This window comes from Lonchura striata, chromosome 7 (assembly GCF_046129695.1).
Source record: "Lonchura striata isolate bLonStr1 chromosome 7, bLonStr1.mat, whole genome shotgun sequence".
NCBI lineage: Eukaryota > Metazoa > Chordata > Aves > Passeriformes > Estrildidae > Lonchura > Lonchura striata.
In genome coordinates this window covers 30758331-30779964 of record NC_134609.1, presented here as the reverse complement: position 1 = coordinate 30779964, position 21634 = coordinate 30758331, and the positions used below count along the sequence as shown (strand labels likewise).

At 43.6% G+C, this 21634-nt stretch overlaps 1 long non-coding RNA gene across 1 annotated transcript; it reads right to left on the bottom strand.

Moving 5' to 3' along the window:
* Positions 1–235: 235 nt before the first annotated feature.
* On the bottom strand, positions 236–20795 carry LOC110478376 (uncharacterized). Its single transcript, XR_002466752.2, has 4 exons — positions 20756–20795; positions 15930–16025; positions 723–877; positions 236–304 (listed from the first exon to the last, which is right to left on the bottom strand). It is a non-coding gene; the product is annotated as an uncharacterized LOC110478376 (long non-coding RNA).
* Between the last annotated feature and the right edge of the window lie 839 nt (positions 20796–21634).

Here is a 21634-nt window from a genome sequence, read left to right as displayed (position 1 = left end):
AAACAAACAAACAAAAGCCACAAAAACAAACGGAACCCCCACAGCCTGAGGTTATTTCCGGAGACAGACAGAGGAACAGAGACAGCTCTTGGGCACCCCAGGAAAACAGAGGAAACAAATTCTCTCTTCAGGATGTTTAAAGTCAATTTTTTACTCTCTGTTTTCCAGGATTTACAGAGGTCAAAATGAGGATGCTCCCCCAAAACCTCTTTAGGTCCCATTCCCTTTAGGATATGTGAGGATCCACAATCCTGCAGCCAAAACTTCTTTGTCTCACCTGACGATGACATTGGCTCTATAGCACCTACAATGAAATTAAACAGGGGGATAATCCCACACCTCCAATATTCATGGAAAAAATACCTAAATCTCTAAATCTGTGCTTTTTTTTCCCCTTTTTGCTTCCTTTTTCCGTGACAAAAATGAGTGCCATGGGGAAAGCTGCTCTTCTGCCTTTGCAGACTTAGGAAAAGCAGGGGGAATGGGCTGAAATGCAGGGGTGTAATTTAAATGTTATTATGCCTGAGTTAAATCTCTCTCAAAAATTGGCCCCTGCACAAGGCTGAGCTCGGGCACAGCCCCAAACCACAGCTGTAAAAACCTCGCTCATTTGGAAGGTGCAGTTGTGCTGCGGGACAAACACGCGGCTCTTCCCAGCCCGGCCGCTCTTTTCTGCTCGACACTCTCTGAATTTTATCGCTGGAAAATGAGGGGCATCTTACCCAATTAGGTACTCCATGGCCTAATCAGCTTCTTTCCCGACCAGCAGAATGTGATGTGCCTCGGCCCAGCTGTTCCCTGGTGGTGGTGCTGTCAGTCAGATTCTGCTGCAGAGAAAAGCGATGGAGAGCCCAGGACATTCCTGCACATCTGTTAGCTGGAAACAGGGAGAGCAAAGGATGCTACAGCAATTTCCAGGAACAATAAGGATTAGTTGCTCATCTGATACTAACATTGTGCACCTTTCCCTCTTCTTTAGCGTGTCTGTCAAATAATGTAATTATTAAGGACCAGCAATGTGGCTTTTTATGTGAACCAGCGCTGACTATGCTGGAGTATTGCATTTTTAATTATTATGATGTTAAATGGCTTTAATTGCTGACACTCTCCTGATTCACAGAGCATTTTTATAACATTTATTAAAAAAAGGCCAAAGTTTATTTTACAGTCTGCAATAAAGCAGAACACAAAACCCAGCAATTGGCTCAATGAGCCCAACACATTAGTTCTATACACAGACTGCATATTATTCTTGCTCTATAAGTGATGTGAAAAGCAAAATTGAAGTCCTGCACAAAATTTGATCATCTTACTTAATAACAACAGATGCTCAGAGCGGTGGCATTTTGAAAAGAGCTCTGTATGCTACTGGTTATTAAATGGCAGGACATTTGGCATCCTCCAGCATTATACCATTTGAAAACCATGGAGTCACATAAATAGCCGATGAGAGCTGGGAGGAAAAAAAAAAAGCCAGCTCCTGTCTGCATAGCAAAACTCATTTCATTTAAAATATTTAAAATGAGCAGGCTGCCTTTCAAAAGAAAAGTCTGGAAAACTTAGGGGAGGGGGAGCTTCCCTTTTATCTGGGAAATACAGGAAAGCAAATATGTTGGGAGGAAGAGAAGAAATGGTTCAACAGCACGACTGATCAGCCTTAACTGAGAATGCTAATGGCTTCTGCTGCTTTGTGTCAGGAGCTAGCACAGTTTGGGAAAGGCTCTGGCACCAAATTTCCTCCTTGATTTCAAAAGGAAAATATTGGCAATATGTAAGCAAATTACCATAAATGCAGGACAGCTCAACAATGCGTGGGGATCATTTTAATGGAGCAATTCCTATTAAAAACAGGGAATCACCAAAGACGGTGGCTCACTTTCTTTGTAGGATAAATTCTCCTCACGCAACGTGGGCTGCCTGCAGGTACACCACTGTTAGATTAATATCTACTCTAAAAAGTTCTAATTGAGTTGATGAGCACGTAGAGTGGAGTGTTCTCATTTTTATTTCAGTTTAAGAACAACTCTGTTCCAGTTTTATCAAGGCACAAACCATCAGGATGCATTTTCCCAATGTTTTACTTAGAACAGCTAATTCTATACTCAGTTCCAAGGAATACCAGCAAAGCTGTGAATAAATACCTACATTAGGTATTTTTACCATTAAAAAAATATTAAAAAAAAAAAAAAAACCAAATACACAACAGATTTGCCTGCAAGCTGAAGGAAGGATTCGCTGGGCTATAAGGGGGAGGTCTGTGTGCACATTGCTTTTATTTCTACTTAATAAAATCTTGAAGATTGGGTTATAATGGCCGTGCTTCCCCATGCTCAAGTATGGCATGGCAAATGGTGCCACTGTCATTAAGGGTGCATTGTTGTTTGTTTTATGCTAATCTTCCTTCAGTGTGACAGACTGTCACCTGCATGGGGGGTAACTTTCAGCACTATATTAGCCCATATGGCACAAGCTAAATTGTATCTAAGCTATGGGCTAATTATGGATGAGTTAATAAAACCAAGCAATGTCAGTCTGGCCACTTCTTCTGGTCCTCTGCCGACCCCCCAAGTGAGTTATTGCCTGCACTGTTCTCTTAAACTATTTTCGTTTTTGCTCTCCGCAACTGCTGCCAAGCTTTATGGTTATAACACTTTAATCCTTCTCCTTTCTCAATCCGGTGCAAGATGAGATTAAAACAATCTCTGCACACTTTTTCCATGTGATAACTTTCCCTGCAAATCAAGAGGCGGTGCAACCTCCCGAATACTAAACACAAACGCACCGCGTTCAGTTTCCTGGAAATCTGCTGGCACAGCTGTGACATAACAAACAGATTTTTGTATTTTCAGGGAGGGAAAAACACGGTTCATCTTCCTTAAGTACAGGATGAAAGAAATGAACATTTATCCCCTTAAATGCACATCCAAGTAACAGAAAACCATAGGAATGGATGAATCTTTTCACGTGTTTTAAGGTCACGCAAACGCTTAAGTGGTTTTTTGGACAAAGACCCAGCTTCTTTCCCTCCTCCAAAAAGAGGGGAGGGAGAAGACAGTCCCTCCCAAGTGTTAATGTTCCCACATCGCTCCGTCTGCTCTGCTTTGTCCCCACTTGTGCCTTTCAGTTGTCAGCCCTGGCAGCTGTTTCAGGCTCCCTCTTCAGCAAACTTTGCTCTCCCAATTGCTCTGTGCTATGCAGCCAACAAGGAAAGCACAGCAACAAAGTACAGACAGCAAATTTTGGATCAACTGGACAGAAAATGTAGAAAAATCTTGTCAGTGATTAATACAAAAAAAACCCCAAGTATTAATAATAATTTTTAAAGATTTCAGCAACAGGAAAAGAAAAAGGGAGGGGAAATGAAGTAAAATCTCCCATCAATTCTTTGCCTCCACTCCTGCAAAGCTCCTGCGCCTGAAAGAGCATCTCAGGAGGAGGTGGAGACCAAGCCCAGCTGAGAAGAAAGAATTACTCAAAGACTGCTCAAGTTTTAACTAAACATAACCCCAAACAAATAATTCCAGAAAAATCTCATTTTGGGTGATATATTCTTCAAACCTGTCAATGACGTCATTCCTCACACTGAACACTGAATTCAGGACTCAGGGTATGAGATATTCAGGATATGAGACACCCAGGACACCACTCAGCTTGTGGCATTGGCCACCCTCAGCCCAAGATCCCAAAGTTTAGGACAGCCTCTCTTTGTCTGTTTGCTTAGCCAAGCCCAAAATTCCTCCATCTTTCCACAGGTCTTGTAGGATTTTTCAGGAGTCAGACTTTGATGATCCTTTAGCTCCCTTCCAACTCCAAATAATCTGGGATTTTGTTTTCTTCATTCAGTCCAGCTGAGTTAGCAATGGAGTACGACAATGAGAAGGCTCAAGCATAAAACTTCTGGAGCAAAATATAGAAAGTGAGAAGTGTGAATTTGGATGTGGTAGCAGATACTCAGAACTTTCAGCTCTCCCTAGAGGGGTGTTAAAACCTCCCTGTAAGCAAATGTTGGAATTATGTCAGTACAGTGAAGATACTTAATAAAAACTTGCATTAAAAAAAAAAAAAATCCTTCCAGCCCAAGCAGCCTCATTTTTAGATAAAGCTCTGCAGCTCTGAAAGGAAATACCTCAAGGTTGCTGTGCTTTGGAGTGATTACTTCCCCATCACAACTTCATACCCCTTTCAACACAAGTATGAAATAAATAAGGAGATTTCTTGTCCTTTATTTCCTGTAAGGAACAATGCCATGTTTCACACAATGCCTTGTTAAATACAAAGTCATCAGGCAAACTGCCTTTAAACCCATCATATATACTGAAGTGTTTCATCTGGAACAGGAATTGTTTTTCCAATTCTGAATTTTACTCTCTCCTTGGCTTTATCCTCTTTCCCTTCTTGTTTTCTTCCCTTATTTTATAGACAGTCTGTTAATCTACTCAGACCTACAGTACTGAAAGCTCTTCTCACTCAGGGAATCACCTCTGGAAGTGTATTTTTGCCTTAAAAGTCAAGTTCAGACCTAATCACCACTTAAATAGCACAAGGAGACCAAGGCAATATCGTTGCTATTCAAGTTACTTAGTCCTTTGCTCAACAAAAATTCTTCCCTAGACTATTCCCTCACAGAATTGAACCCATTGGTTTGAAACTGAGATTAAGTTTTCCCTCTAAAAGATTAACCTAATTAAATTGAATTCTAATTCCATTCAAATAAATTCTGCAGTTCTGGAAAATCTTAAGGTTCACGTTACCCCTTCAGTGACTCCAACAGCCCTTTCTGGCCTGGTGGAGCTCAACTGGTCTATGATTCTGTGAAATTACTTAACATATTAATTAAGAATGGCAAAGCCTAGTTCAGCCTTCAAAGCTGAACAGGTGCCTCTTACCTTGTTTTCTCTGGAACACCAAGGAACTTTTTTTCTTTGTCCCGTTTTAAAAACACTGACACAGAAATTACTGCATTGTGCTTTTCTTTCAAATACCAGGACCAATAAAAGTGCCTTTTCTTGGTCAACTGAGGTGATTTGTTTGCAGAATATTCTTCCCCCAGTGGGTGGCCGGGTGCTGGAACAGGTTCCCCAAGGAACTGTTTTTGGCACAAGCCTGTCAGAGTCCAAGAAGAGCTTGGAAAATGCTCCCAGGCACAGGGTGGGATTGTTGGGATGTCCAGGCAGGACCAGGAGATGGACTCGATGATCCCTGCAGGTCCCCTCCACCTCAAGATACTCTGATTCTATTAATATTCCCCAAACCTCTTTTCAGAGACTTCAGCAAGCTGGGCAAGGCAATCAGCAGCTTCAGGAGCTGGAAGCCTCTAGTTCTGATCTGCAACCCAAAACTCGACTGCAGGAGGGTTCACAGGAGCAAACACCCCACAGAAGATGTTCGTGGCCCTGTGGCTGGATCAATTCCTTCCTACACAAGCTTTTCTTGTAACAAACTCTCTCCAAATGACCAGCCAGGCTCTGTGACCTAGCCTTTGTTCTCATGAATTGCACCTCAGGTTGCTTCCTCCTTGGTAGTCATCGCTCTCCTCTCTCACCTGATGTTTGAAGAGATCTAAAGATTAGACCTCTTAACGGCACACTGTGTTCACTATACAAATTATTGATCGCTCGCTTTTAGAGCATTTTTCTCGCTGCCTGCTGGAGTGAATTGAGAACAAAATACAGCTGATAATATGTGCCCTTTCCTCAAGTTCAACCACCAGAACGCTTGGGTTACAATCTCACAGGATGTTTCTACCATTATCTGGCTCCCCCCAACCAGTAACACTCAGGTTTTGAGAAGCAGAGCAGCCCTCACTGATAGCCTGAGACATTAATTATCTCTCTGTAATAGCTGCATATCTGAATTCTATAATAGAATCTAGATTACACACTTTCTATATTTGTTTTCATTTTTCTTTTAGCAGAAAATAAACTCTGAGCCAAGATGCAAACTTGGCTGTCATTCTGACTTCTGTTTCCAGAAGATCCATCAATACACTAAAGTTAAGCTTACACAGCAAAAGCCTTCTTTTTCAGGTGTCTTCCATGGAAGAAAGCCCATTACTCTATGGAAATGAAGATGTGATCCTTATTTGCATGGCAGGATTTACCACAGGGCATTTGGAGTAGGAAAGCTGTTACAGTGAAAGCAAGATTAATTTGGTAAGAACTGGTGCTATCCCAAAAACAAGCTAATGAATGGCCATGGAGTGCTTCATTTATTGGCCCTTCCCTGCATAATCCTCCCCTGTTCAAGGAGCTAAAAGACCTTTTTCAAGCAGTTCTTTTCCTCCACCACTTTGCTGTATCTCCCACAAGCTCAAGGAAAACAGATCCTCACCCAAGATCATCATTGCACTGAGATGTGCTGCCTTTATGTGTTCAAACCATCTAAATTAAAATGACCTCGAGGCTTTTTTCCCTAGGAATGTATAAATCCCTCCTTGACAGGAGATGCTTTGGGCCACCAAGGCCAAGAGAAGTAGGGAAAAGAAGCTGAGCTGTGCCAGGCTCCGTGCACATTTACAATGGTTTGGAGCTGGATAAAAGGAGTTGATGATCTTAAAGGTCTGTTCCAACCCTCAGGATTCTATGAAAAGAATTTACTGGATGTGCTAAAGGTGCCACATTTCCAAGTCTGGTGGAGCACAAAAGTGTTGGAGCATTTCCATGCCCAGGAAAGACTGAGGGAGCTGGGGCTGCTTAGCCTGGAGAGGAGCCTCAGCAGAGAGGGGCCTCAGCCCTGGGTGTCCCTGGGTGTCCCTGGGTGTCCCTGGGTGTCCCTGGGTGTCCCGGGGTGTCCCGGGGTGTCCCTGGGTGCAGGGAGGACTCTGAGCAGGGCCCAGCAATGACCCCAGAGCCCCGGGCAGGGCTGAGCCCAGCAATTCCCCTGCCCAGGAGGCAGAACTCCTGCCCTGGGCAGTGCCAGCCCTGAGCAGAGCCCAGAGAGGCTCTGGGGTCTCCTCCCTGGGGATACTCCAGATCCATCTGGACACAATCCAGAGCTGCTACACCTGCTACCTCTCTCTTCACTGGCATAAAGATGTCTTTGGTGAGGAAAGGGATACAGAGAACAGGCTAAGCACAGATAAAGAGGAGTCAGAGAGGAGACAGCACAAACTTCAGCTTGATTGCACAGAATACACATTTTCCCAGCAGTATGAAGAATCTGTGTCTTTACATAAGAGAAAGGCCCTGTTTTACAGCCCAAACTCCATCACTTGATATTCAGCAGCTGGATACAGTAAAAATCAGTCGTGGTGTAAAATATGAACTCCTGGTAAGCTGATACACCTCGAGCTTTTCACAGCCCTGGGCGCTGAGTGTCTGAAGATTGCTCAGCTCAGAAAGGTCACTCATGCTGCACACAGGAACCTGACCACGGTCAGCTGTAAAGAGCAGATATTGTTCCCCTTGTTTGTAAAGACTTTAGGAATGTAAACAGGAGCACTCAGGCTCTTTCTTTGGGATGTATCAGATTCATGGGCGCTGTGTGCCGAGTTCACAAATGTGAGACTTCGCCGTTGGTTTTGGCAAGCCTGGTCATAATCTTCAGCAAAATCAAAACACTGCAAAGATCACACTCCACATTTCTAAGACCTAATTTAATTAAAATCTTTCACTGGGAAGGGATGGTTTCGAGCTCTCCCCCTTCTTCCTTTGCATACAGACATAAACATTCACCAGAACCAAACTTGGCATTGATTTTCCTTTATCCCTTGTACTAATCTGAAGTCCCGAGAGATAAAGAGATGAGGTTAAGGTTAAGAAAGTTATGCACAACAGCTCTTAACCTGATGGCAGGGAGATAAGGAACATGCTAGTATCATTTAGGTGGACTCATCTATCAAATTACCTATCCTTGTTGGATTTGTTGGGGAGTGTTCCCACTTTTAAGTGAATAATTCACTCATGCATCTTCAAAAGGTTTCTCTGCAAGCTTTAAGTCAAACATCCATTAGAGAAAAAAAAGGAACAGTTCCTTGAAGTTTTGGCCACCTGTTTGGAAGAGGTCCCCTGGCATCAGGTTAGAGACAGAGCAAAAGAGAAGCACAACAAAATGTGCTCGGTGCTGCATTACATCTTCTCCATATTCCTCCTAATGTGGGAATTCATATGCCAGCATTGATTATCTGCTCTACAATCAGGTCACTGACATCACAGAGAGCTTTTCCACAGGTCAGATCTTCTCCTGGTAGGAATTGTCTCCACATTTTAGGGGGGAATTAATGCAGCTGGGTGGTCTCATGTCAATCACAGCCAAATTCCTGCAGTACTGATGGCTGTTCCCAGCAGAGATTTGGGATGAGCCTCAGTCTAACTGCAAATTTTTGGTGATGTTCAAAATTAAATGTCTATTTTAAGGACAACTCCTGGCAGCCAATGTAGATTTTACTGTAGGTCTGAGCAATTAATTCTGCCGATTTTGGTGACATTATTTCCATCTTAAAATCACTTATTAAGAAAAGACAATAAATACTCTGTTTCTTCGATATAAAACTAAGAATTGCTTGAGTGAAAAACACTAAGCAAGCTCACTGACTTTCTTAGACATTTGTTTTCCATTTGCCTTTTAAATAAAAAGTAATGATTTGCTTAGTAATTTCTCTGGTTTATTTAATTATTTGCACCAAATCCAGATCACTTCCTCCCTTAGTTAAAGACTTCTGTTTATTAAAGGTAAAAATGCATGAAGAATTCTATTTTCCATTCAGCAATTTGATCCAATTTTCTTAAGCTAAGAACACTCACTCAAGGTTTCATTTGTTTAAAACCAAGTTGAACTATAAATTCAGCGTATGCACTCCGTGTAATCACTTTGCTCCATGGAAAACTCTGAAAAACTGTGGAAGCCAAGGGTAGTTTTGAGTGATTTTGTCCTTGGGAAATCACACGTCCCAAGACAAAAAATATTGAAGGAGGATAATGTATTTATCATTAATCTTGCAAGGTTATTAGTCAGTTGTAAGGGCTTTGTTTTGTTTTGGGTTTTTTTTCTTTTCCAGTCTGGGCTGTTTTATTATTTAATTTTTCTCTACAGATATTTTTCTGCCCAGAAAATTAGTTGTTAATAAAAATGAACTTCGGATACTGAATTTTAACCTCATCAAAAATCAACAGAGAGACTCCTGGCCCTTTCAGTCCTACTCCACTCTCCAAATAAATCAAAATAACATATTTGCAATGCAAAGTGTTGCATAAGCCATCAGGGGCCATTTAACTACCGGAGGAGCCAAATTCAGGTTTTAAGGCACAAGCTTAATTTTTTGGGTTTTTTTTCCCATAGCTTCACTCTGCTCACTGAGTCCAACAACCAATTCCAGAGGCAGGTCCTGGACTTATTGTGCTCCTACTGGAGAAATATCCCTTGCTGGATGAAACAGCTACTCAGGTTTCTCTCAAAGCTCTAATTCCCAAAGCAAGGAATTTGGGGTAGCCATCCAAAAATAACTGAGTGTTTCCTGATGAGCACCGTGGCCAGACAAAGAGAATCAACTCAGCCACATTTTTATCCAAGTGGAAGGTAGTGGCTCGTATATCTAATTTTATATTCAAGCAATAAATTGAATAATAGTTATTTTCTACTGTTCCTCTCATTGTTCCTCTCATTGCAGATTTATAGATGGGAAAGCTAAATCTCAAAAATTAACTGAGGAAATATTAGTCAGCCATTGATTGCAGAGTTTTTAAGTCTACAATATCTTCAGCAGCAGAAGGTGAGTAGAGACAATAAAGTAAGTCAATAGAAATGGAAAAGGTTTTATGTGAATTTGTGATAATCAGGCACACAAATAGTCTGGGGTCGTAATGAGAAATTTACAGCACAGCTTTTTCAGGGAAAACAGGACATGGAATTGTGTATAAACATTGGACATCCTGGACAATGAAATGAGACATTCACAAAATCATCCAGGTTGGAAGAGACCAACCATCACCAAGTCCAGCCATCAGCCCAGCACCATTAAATGGGATGGTTTATCCATCTGATTTATCCACCCAATTTATCTGGAGAGGGTTTAGAGCAGCCTGGTCTAGGGGAAGGTGTCCCTGCTCATGGCAGGGGGTGGAATGAGATGAGCTTTTCAAGCTCTCATCCAACCCAAACCAGTCTGGGATTCTGGGATTCTCAGTCATTTGCACTTTCCTTGTCTTTACCCCGGATCCTGGACTGGGTGGTGGCTGCTGGAAGCTCGGGGACAAAGCTGGAGGCACAAACCTTTTCTGCCTTCCAAGGTGTCAAAGTAAAGCCATGAAAATTCTCTCTTGGTTTTAGCTCTCACACTGGGGTGTAAAATGGCTGCTAGTTAATTCTTTCCAGTTCTTGATTATTTTAATATTTCCAGTGCCATAGGAACTCTCAGCATCCTCTTATCATCACAGAATCTTCCCCACACTCCAACCTCAGTAAAAAAACAGAGGCAAAGCCTAATAAGTGAACACACTTCTTCTAATGTGATATAAAAATAAATTCAAATAGGGAAAAGATAGGTTGAGAAATATCAGCCTAGAGGGAAGGAAAATCATCCAAACCCTGCTTGATTCCTGTAGCAAATAGCTCACACATGGTTAAAACAATATAGTAGGGAAAGAGAGTAAAGAATGTTGTGCAACAAACTTTTTAACCTGACCCAGCTCTTGTGAGAAGCAATTTTTTGACATTCTTAGTAATTCCTGATATTTTTCTTAATAAAAGTGGCTGCAGTGTAGAGATTCAAGGACAAAGAACAAATTAAGTTATGCCTCTAAAGTACATTAAACCATATTCAAAGCAAATGGTAACATTAATTCACAATAAACCTGCAGGAACATCACTTGATAAATTATAACCCATGCCTGTTTGTACTGTGGAAAAACTTCTTTTGGTCTTAGAGAAATCTGCTTCTCTCTGCACAAAGGATGCTCTGTGCCAGTTGGTTGTGGACAAAATGCCTTCAAAGATACCAGCACAGCCTCTGGAAGAGCAAACCTCAGAGAAAAGGGTTATTTAGGACATGTAGAGCCCTCTCTGGCACCTCCAGTAGGGCAAGGAGTGGGGCGAGGGGACTGCAAAAGCACCTTCATGCCCCAGGGTGGCTCAGTTAGAGACGTACAAGATGCAAATTAGAGAGAATTTGGGCTGCTTTCCATTACAGTGATGATCTGCCCGACTGGGATAGCCCGAGGTCAGTTTAGGATATGGAAAAAGGCACTTTTGACCCAGGCTTTCTCTTCTGCAGGTGTGTTCCACGCAAGTTTTAAATTAATAAGGCCTGCAGGATTCAGCCCTTCAGGAATTAAATTATTATTTGATTGTTTGCTGCCTAGACGAGTTTGTAAGAAATAATAATTTCCCTCAAAAAAAAAAAAAAATCATTAAGCAGAAGGCCATCGAAATTAGTTACAGAAACAACCATATTTGTGTTGATCTTTGGCCACTGTAAATCAGCATAACCTGGATGACTACAAAGGAAACGTTGCCAATGCACAGCCCTGGGAATCTGCTCTGCTGCACTTAAACTCTGCCCAACATCTTGACATCCTGCACGAGTTCAGTGTTTATTCTCTCGCACTAAAAGGACAGAAATACACACACCTTTCATCTGCTCTCAGCAAATTGCTTGTGATTTCTCCTTGGCTACAACGCTCAGCTGTGGCCGGCCACAGTAAGGTTGTCCAGCTGCTCAGGAGCACATTTAAATATGAATTGGAACACGAGTGTTTCATGGAAATTTGGCTGCTCCCAGCTTTCCCTGGCTTTGTCCGCCTGGAGATTGTTTGTCCCTCCTTTCAGCTCAATAGCTTCTTTCAAATTACAACAAACAAGGATGCTGGGGAATACCAGGAAACAGCTCCAAAGATGTAGTGCTCTTTTATATTCCTGGGCATGTCACTTGCTAACAGCCCCAGCGCCTGCTCTTCCAAACTGCAACAAGGGCGAGGACCGACCGAAATTCCCCACTCCTGAGAAAACAAACAAACCAACCAACCCACCCCCTGGAAACAAAGAGCAAAAAATATTTCCTCAATTAGGCAGCTGAAAAAAAAGGTCCAGAACCTGGCAAGACTCATGCATGTGTGGGCGCCTCTCTTTTCTCGCTCCTCTGGCTCGTTTCAAATGGATTCCGTCAAGAATAATGGCCAAGGATTGGTTCTTGATCTTCCATGAGAAAAATAAGGTACAAAGTAAATGAGATAAACTGTGCTGCAGGAATATAAATTAATGATGACATCATAGCAGACCTTTTAGCCTTGCATAAGATTAATTAGAATAAATGCGTGAATTGGGCAATAGAACTTCTCTTAAAGCTTGGATTTTCATGGGTACATCTATTTCTTATATATTTTACAAACTGAAATACAAGTCTAAACTCAGATGCATTCATTAATTATTGCAAGATTTTGGTCAGATTCCAGTCTTTAGAAATCAGCAGCAGTGCACAGGAATTATCACTATTACTCATATTACTATTATCATCATTATTTTCCTATCTGTCCACCATGACTCTGCTTCATCTTTTGGGGGAAAAATAAAAGCGCATCTAAAACATGCTCCTATGTAAGTTTTAAAATATCATAAAAGAGCAAATCCTCATACTTTTTTTACCCCAAATTCCTCTGTTTGAAGGACAGGTTATCCCAGACACAGACCTGACCTCTGTTATCCAGAATTTCTCCCTTTCCTAATCTACCTACGCAGAAAGCAGTTTTCTCTAATGAAATCAGAAAATGGCAGTGGCAATTACTGCATGTCCAGAGTGTGTTTCCAGCCTTTTTCCTTTCCCTGATGGTCCCAAACTCATGGTATGGGGAAGCTGATTTTTTAAATGTCATCGCTTTTGTCACTTTAAGTTCTATTAAGATTGGTTATTGACTTTATGTATAATTAATGGTTTCCAAAGTCCTACATTTTTACACGTGATAAACCCTGGTGCTGAGAAACAAACAAATTCCTGTTGTTTATTGCCCTTCCTTCTTCCCCACCCAGGAGGAACAGAAGTCATTTGAACTAAAGCCCTACGGCCTCTCCCATGGACGTGTCTGGATGTTTCTCACTTAGGTTGATGTGACAATTATTAGATCTGGCACATATAAACACAAAAAGCAAGAGGCATTAACAGGTCTATTCACCAAGGGTCCTGCACTCTTTGCACAAAAAAAAACCCTTAAATAAAAGTAACATGCCTAAATTGTGTAAATGTCAAGGTTTTCTCATTCATTAATTCCCCTCTCTTTGATGTGCAGTGCTCCCAATTCTGTCTCTGCTCAATGGAGAGGTGCTGGGCTGATAAAAACTGACTCTTCCTGGCACATTCCTGGTCTCACAAAGGATGCAGGCTTGGACCATGATCCAAAAATGCACTTATGTGCATTGCACCTACAGAGAAGCATTTGTTTGGAGCTCATTTCACCCCGCCCCAAGGGGACTGACAGCCACAGCGTTTACCACACAGGGCTGGGAACAGCTCTGCAATGCCCTCGTGGTGCCCCACTGCATCTGAAGGGAAGACAAAGCAAAAGTGGAGAGAAAAGTTCTGTTTTCCCACCTTTGGGCTGGTCTGGAGAGCTTCTGCCCCTGAGACAGAGGGTCACTCTGGTCATCCCACCCACAAAGGAGCAGAAGCCTTGCTGGTGCCTCCCACCTTCTGCAATCTCCATCCTTGCAGGAGTGACAGCATCCCAGAGAGGAGACCACAGGACCTTTGTTTATTGCAATTCTAACTGCAGAGGTTGTCCTCTGCCATGATTTTAGTCTGTGCCAAGCCAGGCAGCAACACAGACTGCCAGGATTCCAGGACCGAGTGAAAAACCCTTTGGCTTTGACCTGGACAACTGGCACCTTGAAGTGATATGTGGAGATGGAGGGGGGCCTCTTCCTTTTACAGGGAAGTGCTGAGCTCTTTCTTGCACACAATGTAAAAGAACACTTATCTGTGAATGGTCTCTTTCTTTGGGGGAATTCAGTTTCTATAGCAAAATGATCTTTTTATGTATCAGAAAAATATCTGATGCTTTCAGTCACAGAATGACAAAATGGTTTGAGTTGCAAGGGACCTTAAGGATCATCTCATTCCAACCACCACAGGGAGGAAACTTAAACCAGGTTGCTCAGACCCCAAACAATTCCATATAACCTCTACAGAAACAAAACCCCCTGCACCTAAAGTCCTTAAATCCACCCAGAACGCCTGTAATTAATTATCTGACCAGCAACAACTTTGGTAGGACAATGAGGAAAGAGGGGCAGACGCTCCACCCACGGCAGATTTCAGTCCCCAAACCCACCTCTGTGGCGGTGTGAAGTCCCTCTCCTGCTCCTGCCTTCCCCCCAGTCCCATCAGTGGCGCGTGGCGCTGGCACAGATGGCGGCTGTGGCACGGGCAGAGCGTGCCAGCTGTCGGGGACACAGGTGCGGATGCTCCCGCTCGCTGCTCTCTGGAAACCAGACCTCCAGGAGCCAGGCTCCAGCAAGAGAAAAGGGACATCGCCCACAGTTCCACTTCTTAGCTGCTGAATAAAAGATCGCGAGCAAAGCGTCTCTTAAAGGCCGTTCTGCACAATGCTTGAGTTGATAAGTTATCAGAATTTTGTCACAGTAAATAGGTGACATATTGTTGCAGCCATTATTATGCACACTTGACACACAGATCCGTCCATAAAGCAATTTGAGGGCAAGGCACCAGCTATTCAGGCCCTCGTAATCCAAATATCTACCTTATCCCAAATGGCACAGGAACCGCCCACATGTCCTTTACGGGGGTGAAATATGGAAATAGGCAGGAGAAAATCCAAGACTCATCATTGCTTGGGGTTAACATCACCTCAATTTCATGGTGATTTTCAAGTGACTGATGTTTATTTTCAAATCTATGGCTCTACATATTGGAGGGAAGTTACTGTGGGCTGTATTTATCAGTGAGTGAGTGACAGGAGTGATGACATCAAAAACCAACTCCCATCAGTGAGTAAGACTTTCCCATTTCCTTTCGCCACTATCGACAGCTATTCTCCGACGCTGAGCTGCCGGAATGTCAAAAGCACTCATTGATTAGGAATGGGGAATTATGGAAAAGCCCTTCCACCATCCATCAGGGTTTTTATCAGTAGCTCAGCCCTTGGCTTTTAGACAGCGTGAGAATGCTCTGTCTCCGCGGGAATCGGGAAAACAGGAGTTGGGAGCCGCCGCCAGCTGGAATCCAGGGAAAGGCACTGTGCCCCAGCCATGGCTGCTGGGGTGATTTAGGGCTCTGGCTGCTTGGCTCTGCCAAATGAAAGGAGCAGAGGTCAGGGAAGGCACACAAGGGAAAGAAAGGTTTGGTGGAGTCGCAATTTTACAGCAAATTTTCATCAAAGAGGAGCAGCCGAAAAGAAAGGGGCAACACGAGAAAGGTGGTGCAGATAAAGCAGCCTGATTCTTTCTACACCTCCCATGAATATCTGGATGCCAGCTGAGCTGTGAGGATGCTCAGGGGTTTTGCCTGGGATGTGAGATTTCTCTTGGTTTCCCTGGAAATCCTTCCTTTCAAAGGCAAATTGGTGTTTGCTCCTGTTTTTCCACATTGCTTTCTGTACACAAATACAGACCAAAACACCCCAAAAATGGATACCAGGACAGTCATAACAAGACCCACAGAATCTTGGAATCACAGAATTGTTTAGTTTGGAAAAGCTCTCTAAGATCTAGACTTCTAGTACTGCCAAGGCCACCACTAACCCTGTCCCCAAGTGCCACATCTATAGTTTTTTTAATTCTTCCAGGGATGGTGACTCCACTATTTCCCTGAGCATGTGGCTTTAAATTTCTCCAACAGTTAATATATTCCAGGCTATTGCCTGGTCAAGGCTAAACTTGTGTGTATAGATAAAGGTTTATTCAGAACTTCAGGCAATCCATGAACCAAGCCTAGGAAAATACAATTAAAAACTGTTAAATGTTGAAGAAAACACCACATCTCATTTCACCTGAACAGGGGTGCAGGGATAAAGCAGATCGAAATCCTTCCTCTCTGGTCTGGTCTCACAACAACATCGTGGTCCTCCTCATCTCAAACTGCAGGTCTACAATAAAACCAACAAAGCCAACATGAGAAGGACTTTACTAAGCAGTTTTTAAATTAATTGTTTTTGTTTATTTTCTGGGGGAGTTGAGTAGTGAGTCTTCACAAAAGCTGAAGAAAGATAAAAGTGCTGAAGACTTGCTGCTTTGTGGCACCCATGAATACCAGGAGAAAGTAGGAGCATGTCTCCAAATGGGATAGCAAACCCAGCCTGATGGAGTGGCTCACGTGGTCTCTTGGCTGCTCCATGCAATGCCTCCTTTGTTTGTTCCTAGCACAGCTATTTATATCACACACTCAACTGAAAGGCAGGCAGCCAAAGGTTTGCTTTTTAGGGTTAGTTTGGGCAAACGCCCAAACCTCTGGATGCTAAACTCTCCAAACCACCAGGGTTTGCAGAATTAGGTTAGAAATCACACACAAATGGGCTTTCTCCAAAATCATTTTTGCACTCCATTTGTAACAGAACCAGTCTCTTGACATGTTTTTATATTTTCCTATCAAGATCTAACCAGGATATGAAAGCATTGAATACTAATGAAGGAAAAAATTGACAAGTTAATGTTGCCCAACTTGATTGGAAATACAGTGCAAGAAATAACATTGCCTCATGCTGCAGTGGAGGGAATTCCTCCTTCACTTGGGAATATGCTGATGGATCTGGAGGTGAGGTATCAAAAATAGATTTCATTTTAATTAAACAGATTATAGAGGTATTAATAAAGGGGAGAGATCCTCCTGGAAAGAAGAGAAATGGCAGCTGAGACAAAAGAAATGTCATGAACAGTTTGTTCCAGGCGATTCTGTAAGCCCAGAGGTGCTCCAAGATCCCCATGGGACAATGTCCTGCCTGTGCAGAGGAGGACTTGGCCAGCATGGCCTGAGCTCACATTTCCAGGTTATTTTTGGCCCTGAAGACCTGATGCTCCACTTGGACCAATCCATCTTCATCGCTGGAGCAGGGAGAGTGATTCTGCCAGCAGGGACCGGGTCCTCCAACGCTCAGCTGGGCATCGCCGGGGAGCTCGGTGCCACAGCCCTCGTGTGCCAAGTGACCACCCAGCCAACTTGCCAGGCTCGGGCTGGCAGCCAGCTCCTGCCAGCCACGTTCCCAGCTGCTCTGGCTCCTGTGGATCAGCCAGAAATCTGAAGGAGACCACACAGAGCCCTTTGCCTGGAGCTGGAGGACGTGCACGTGCAGGTCCTGAGCAGAGCCAGACAATTCAAGGTGTGTTCTGGATGTTCTATCTTCCATACAGAAAAATTTGGGGAGGGTGGCAATATTTGGGAGGTAGGTTTTGGGGAAAGGAGGACAACTCCATCACCATCCAGACCCCTGCACAGCTGTTTGAGAAATAAAATAAGCCAAGCAGCATTCTGCACAGGAAAAAAAAAAATCCTTAAAAATCTTCCTGAGGTTAAAATATTCTATAGATGATTCTGAAATGTCTTTCTGCTTGAAAAACACCTAAAAAACACTTAAATGCTACATTTGAAGAACAAAGGTTATTTCAAAAAACATGATTAATTAGTAAAACATTTTGAAAACTGTTCTATGATTTGTTCTATAATATTTCAAGGTGGGATATTCATTGAAACAAACCCTGTGAATGGCTCCCTTTTTAACAACTCAACATTTTCCCCAAGGAAAGGTGCCATTCCATATTCATCAGCCATCCCTATCCTGAAGCACCATGAAGCCCCATCATATGGATCCCTGCACCCAGAGATGTCCTTCCAGACTGGGATTTTGCCCAGCAGGCAGCTGCAAACCAGTTGTTGTTTTATTCTCCCACCAATATCTTTCACACTTGTGTTTCATCCTACAAAAACTCTCCCTTTCCCTCTGTTACAAAGACCTGGATGCAGGAATTGAGTTGAAACTCTTAGACAAGATACAGATGTACACATTAGCCCACTGCATCCATTCTACTTCTTAAAGATGAGGACCTGTTTTATATATTTAATCTTGATTTAGTTAACATTTCAAGTAAAAGACAAAATGCTTCACGTCTCCCTTAATAATTGATGTAACCAAGCAATACCCAGTACTACAGAATCATGTTGCTTTTTAATCAAACTCTCTATTGTTTTTTTCTTTTAAATTACAGATGATGTGTTCCTTCCCAATTTGTCACTCAGCAATGCAGCAATTCCACAAAAACCCCTATTTTTAAAAAACCCTGAGAAACATTTTGTAATATTCATGCAGCAATGCTGTGTCTTTTTAAAGTTTCGCTACCTGTGTATTTTAAAGCATTTTTTTCCAATGCCCTTGCTACCTAATTTGAGAAAAAAATCCACAGTCCCAAGCAAAACTCAAGGTGGACATATGTGTCCTTGTCTAGTCACTAATGTCCACTATTCCCATGTATTACAGTGGTTTATCAGCTCCCTCCTTTAAAGAATTTGACAGGAGCTTTTTGCCTTTGGCGATCCAGTTGCAGTCTCATTCTACATCTGTTTTGATTGTCAACCTAATTCTGAGAGCAGTCAAAAACCTAGTCAGATCTCTCATGAATATCTTGGCATGTTATGGCTTATTTAGGCTACGAGTAGCTCTGTTGGAACAGCATCCAAATATACTACAGATTGACTCACACAAATATAAATCCCTCAGTGTTCACAATTCCTTCCTGCAAACAATTAGGAAAATGCCTCATTGAGCAAAGATGCAAATAACAGTCTGCAGCACCTCCACCAGGTTGTGCCCTGGCTTGTGCTGAGCCTCCCTGCCTGCCTTAGTTTCCCTCCTTCCCTCCCTGCCTCCTTCCTTGCCTTCCTGGCTTCTTCTTTACCTGCTTCTCTGTCTCCATCCCTGATTCTTTGCCTCCATCTCTGTTTCCTTACCTTTTTGTCTCCCTCCCTCCCAGCCTGCCTTCTTCCCTGCCACCCGGCCTCAAATTCTGCCTCTATTCCTGCATCCATGATTCCATCCCTGTCTGCCTCCCCACCTCCATCTCTCCATGCTTTGCCTTCCTGCTTCCTTCCCTGCCACCCTGCCTCAAATTCTGCCTGTATTCCTGCATCAAATCCTGCCTCCATGTCTACCTCTGCCTGCACCCCTGCCTGCATCCCTGCATCCCTGCTGGCATCCCTGCACCCCTGTCTGCATTCCTGCACCCCTGCCTCCATCCCTGCACCCCTGCCTGCATCCCTGCACCCCTACCTCCATCCCTGCCTCTCTGCCTCCATCCCTGCACCCCAGCCTCCATCCCTGCACCCCTGCCTGCATCCCTGCACCCCAGCCTCCATCCCTGCCTCTCTGCCTCCATCCCTGCACCCCTGCCTGCATCCCTGCACCCTTGCCTCCATCCCTGCACCCCTGCCTGCACCCCTGCCTCCATTGCTGCACCCCTGCCTGCATCCATCTACCCCTGCCTCCATCCCTGCCTCTCTGCCTCCATCCCTGCACCCCTGCCTGCATCCATCTACCCCTGCCTCCATCCCTGCCTCTCTGCCTCCATCCCTGCCTCCCAGTCTCATTGCCCATCTCCCTTCACCCCTGCCTTCCTGCTTCCCTGCCTCCCTCCTGCCTCTCCCGTGCCGCAGCCTCAGCTGCACGCGGGCTGAGCTCTCCTCCAGCTGCAGCAGCAGCAGCAGCAGCAAGGTGAAGCGCGGGAGCTCTTCAGGGAGGGGAGAGCAAATTAAAGCTCACTGCAGGAAAGTTGTGCCCCTGGCACTCTGCTCATGCAACAGCTGCAGATACAACAACGATCATCTGACATTCTGACATATACGTTGAGCAAAGCAGCGAGCGAGCCAATGCCGACACAACCTCGCGCAGGGCTCCGAGTCCCAGCCTTGAGCAAAACAGGTGTATGACATCCTGTTGCCAGTCTTCAGAGGTTATGGCTACGAGGAGAGACATCTGAGAGAGGAGCAGATGAAAATAACAAAGAAGGTTAAGGCTCGGGTTGACAAGCTCATTGATAATGTTTTAGATGGAACAGACCTGCACGTTGACTACAAATTGCTCCTAATGTCTCCCGTAGACTGCAGGCCCCAGTCAAAGTGAAAATGGGCTCATTCATTACTTTTGGCGAGCAAATTTCTGCAAAAAGGAACCACGGCGACCCAGAAACTCCAGATGTCCTTCGAGGCCGAGGCTGCAGAGCTGTCTTGGTGCCAGAGCAGCAGCATTACGTTGTGCGGCCTTCAGGCTTCCGTGTAAATAAACAGGAGCAATGAAATCCTTTAGTAAATATTTTTGAATTTGGTGGAAAATCCTGTTGCAGCATTTTGCTTTTTAATGTTCTGAGACTAATTGATTGTCTAATAGGAGGCAAGGACACTGCCAGGAAAGGCATCGCTCTCGTGTTAGCATCCAGGACGTGGCTCTTTGTGAAAAAAAATTACATTTGGAGAAGAATTTTAAATCCAGTCTTCTAAATTTTCGCATTCTAGACATTATGGCCCAGAAACAGCACATGGGCTGCCATTCCTGGAAGTTCATTGCTTCAAGTCACATAGCTCCCTAGGCTAATCAGCCTTCACTAAGTTGCCTTATTTTGGGGAAAGAAAACACGTATTAAAGTGAGGCCATGTCTCCATAAAAGATGCTCGGAAGAGCACTGCTGGATATTAAAGTTAGCATCTGCTATTGTCTGGTTAACAATTGGCAATTACCATTAGTTTCCACTGTGGCTGATGGAGTCACAGATGGCTGATTGAGTCAAGTAAGTGCACTTATTCCTATGGAGGGGTGTGCTGTAGCAGGAAAATACTTACACTCACATCACACGCAATCCAGGCAGAAAGTCATGAGACGGCTTCCAAAAAGTCACTTCCAGCTTGTCTGGCCTGTTTGAGATAAATCCCAAAAGATGCTGTAAAGAAAGGCTGTAAAAACAGAAAAAAAAAATAGGATCCAAACTGCAGTCGGGGGTTAATACACACGGAGAAAATCAATTTATTGTGACCTGCAGAGGTACCACTGTCATTACAGGTAAAGCTGTTGGGAGAAATTTGGGTGGCTTCTGTTCCTTTTTAATAAAACTGGCTTGCTCTGCAGCACATTAAAAACATTCTGCTAATCACAATTTATCATGTTTAGTGCAAAAATCTTCATCACTTGGTTTGCATGTCCTTAATTAGATATTTAATAAGTAGACAACTGTTTAAACAGTCACTTTGCCCATTAACACGATGTACCTTGGTTTGATTAAACACCAATAACTGCTAATACATTGTGCCATTCCATAATGGGACTTCTGTGCTCCTCATAATTCCGAGGGATTAAATTCAAATGTGCCTTTTGCATCTGCATGCTGGAATTCTGAATTCCTGATAGTTTTTACCTGGTGTCTGTTGCACTTTTCACCTGACCAGATCTTGAGATTTCTCACTGTTGCCATGGCTCAAGGGATGTCCTCAACTGAAGGACTGACAGGACTTTTCCCACCAGGAGCATCCCAACCTTGCCCTACCCAGAACCAGTCCAACAGCTACCCAGCACCTAAAGATATTTAAAAATACCCAATTCCTGGCATTGCCAATGGGAGGCAGACACCTCCAACCGCCCAGCTTAAATCAGTGTTTGGTGTTCCCACCCCAGGTGGCACCACTGCTCCTGTTGCGAGATCCAAGTTTTGCCAACATCTCCCATGC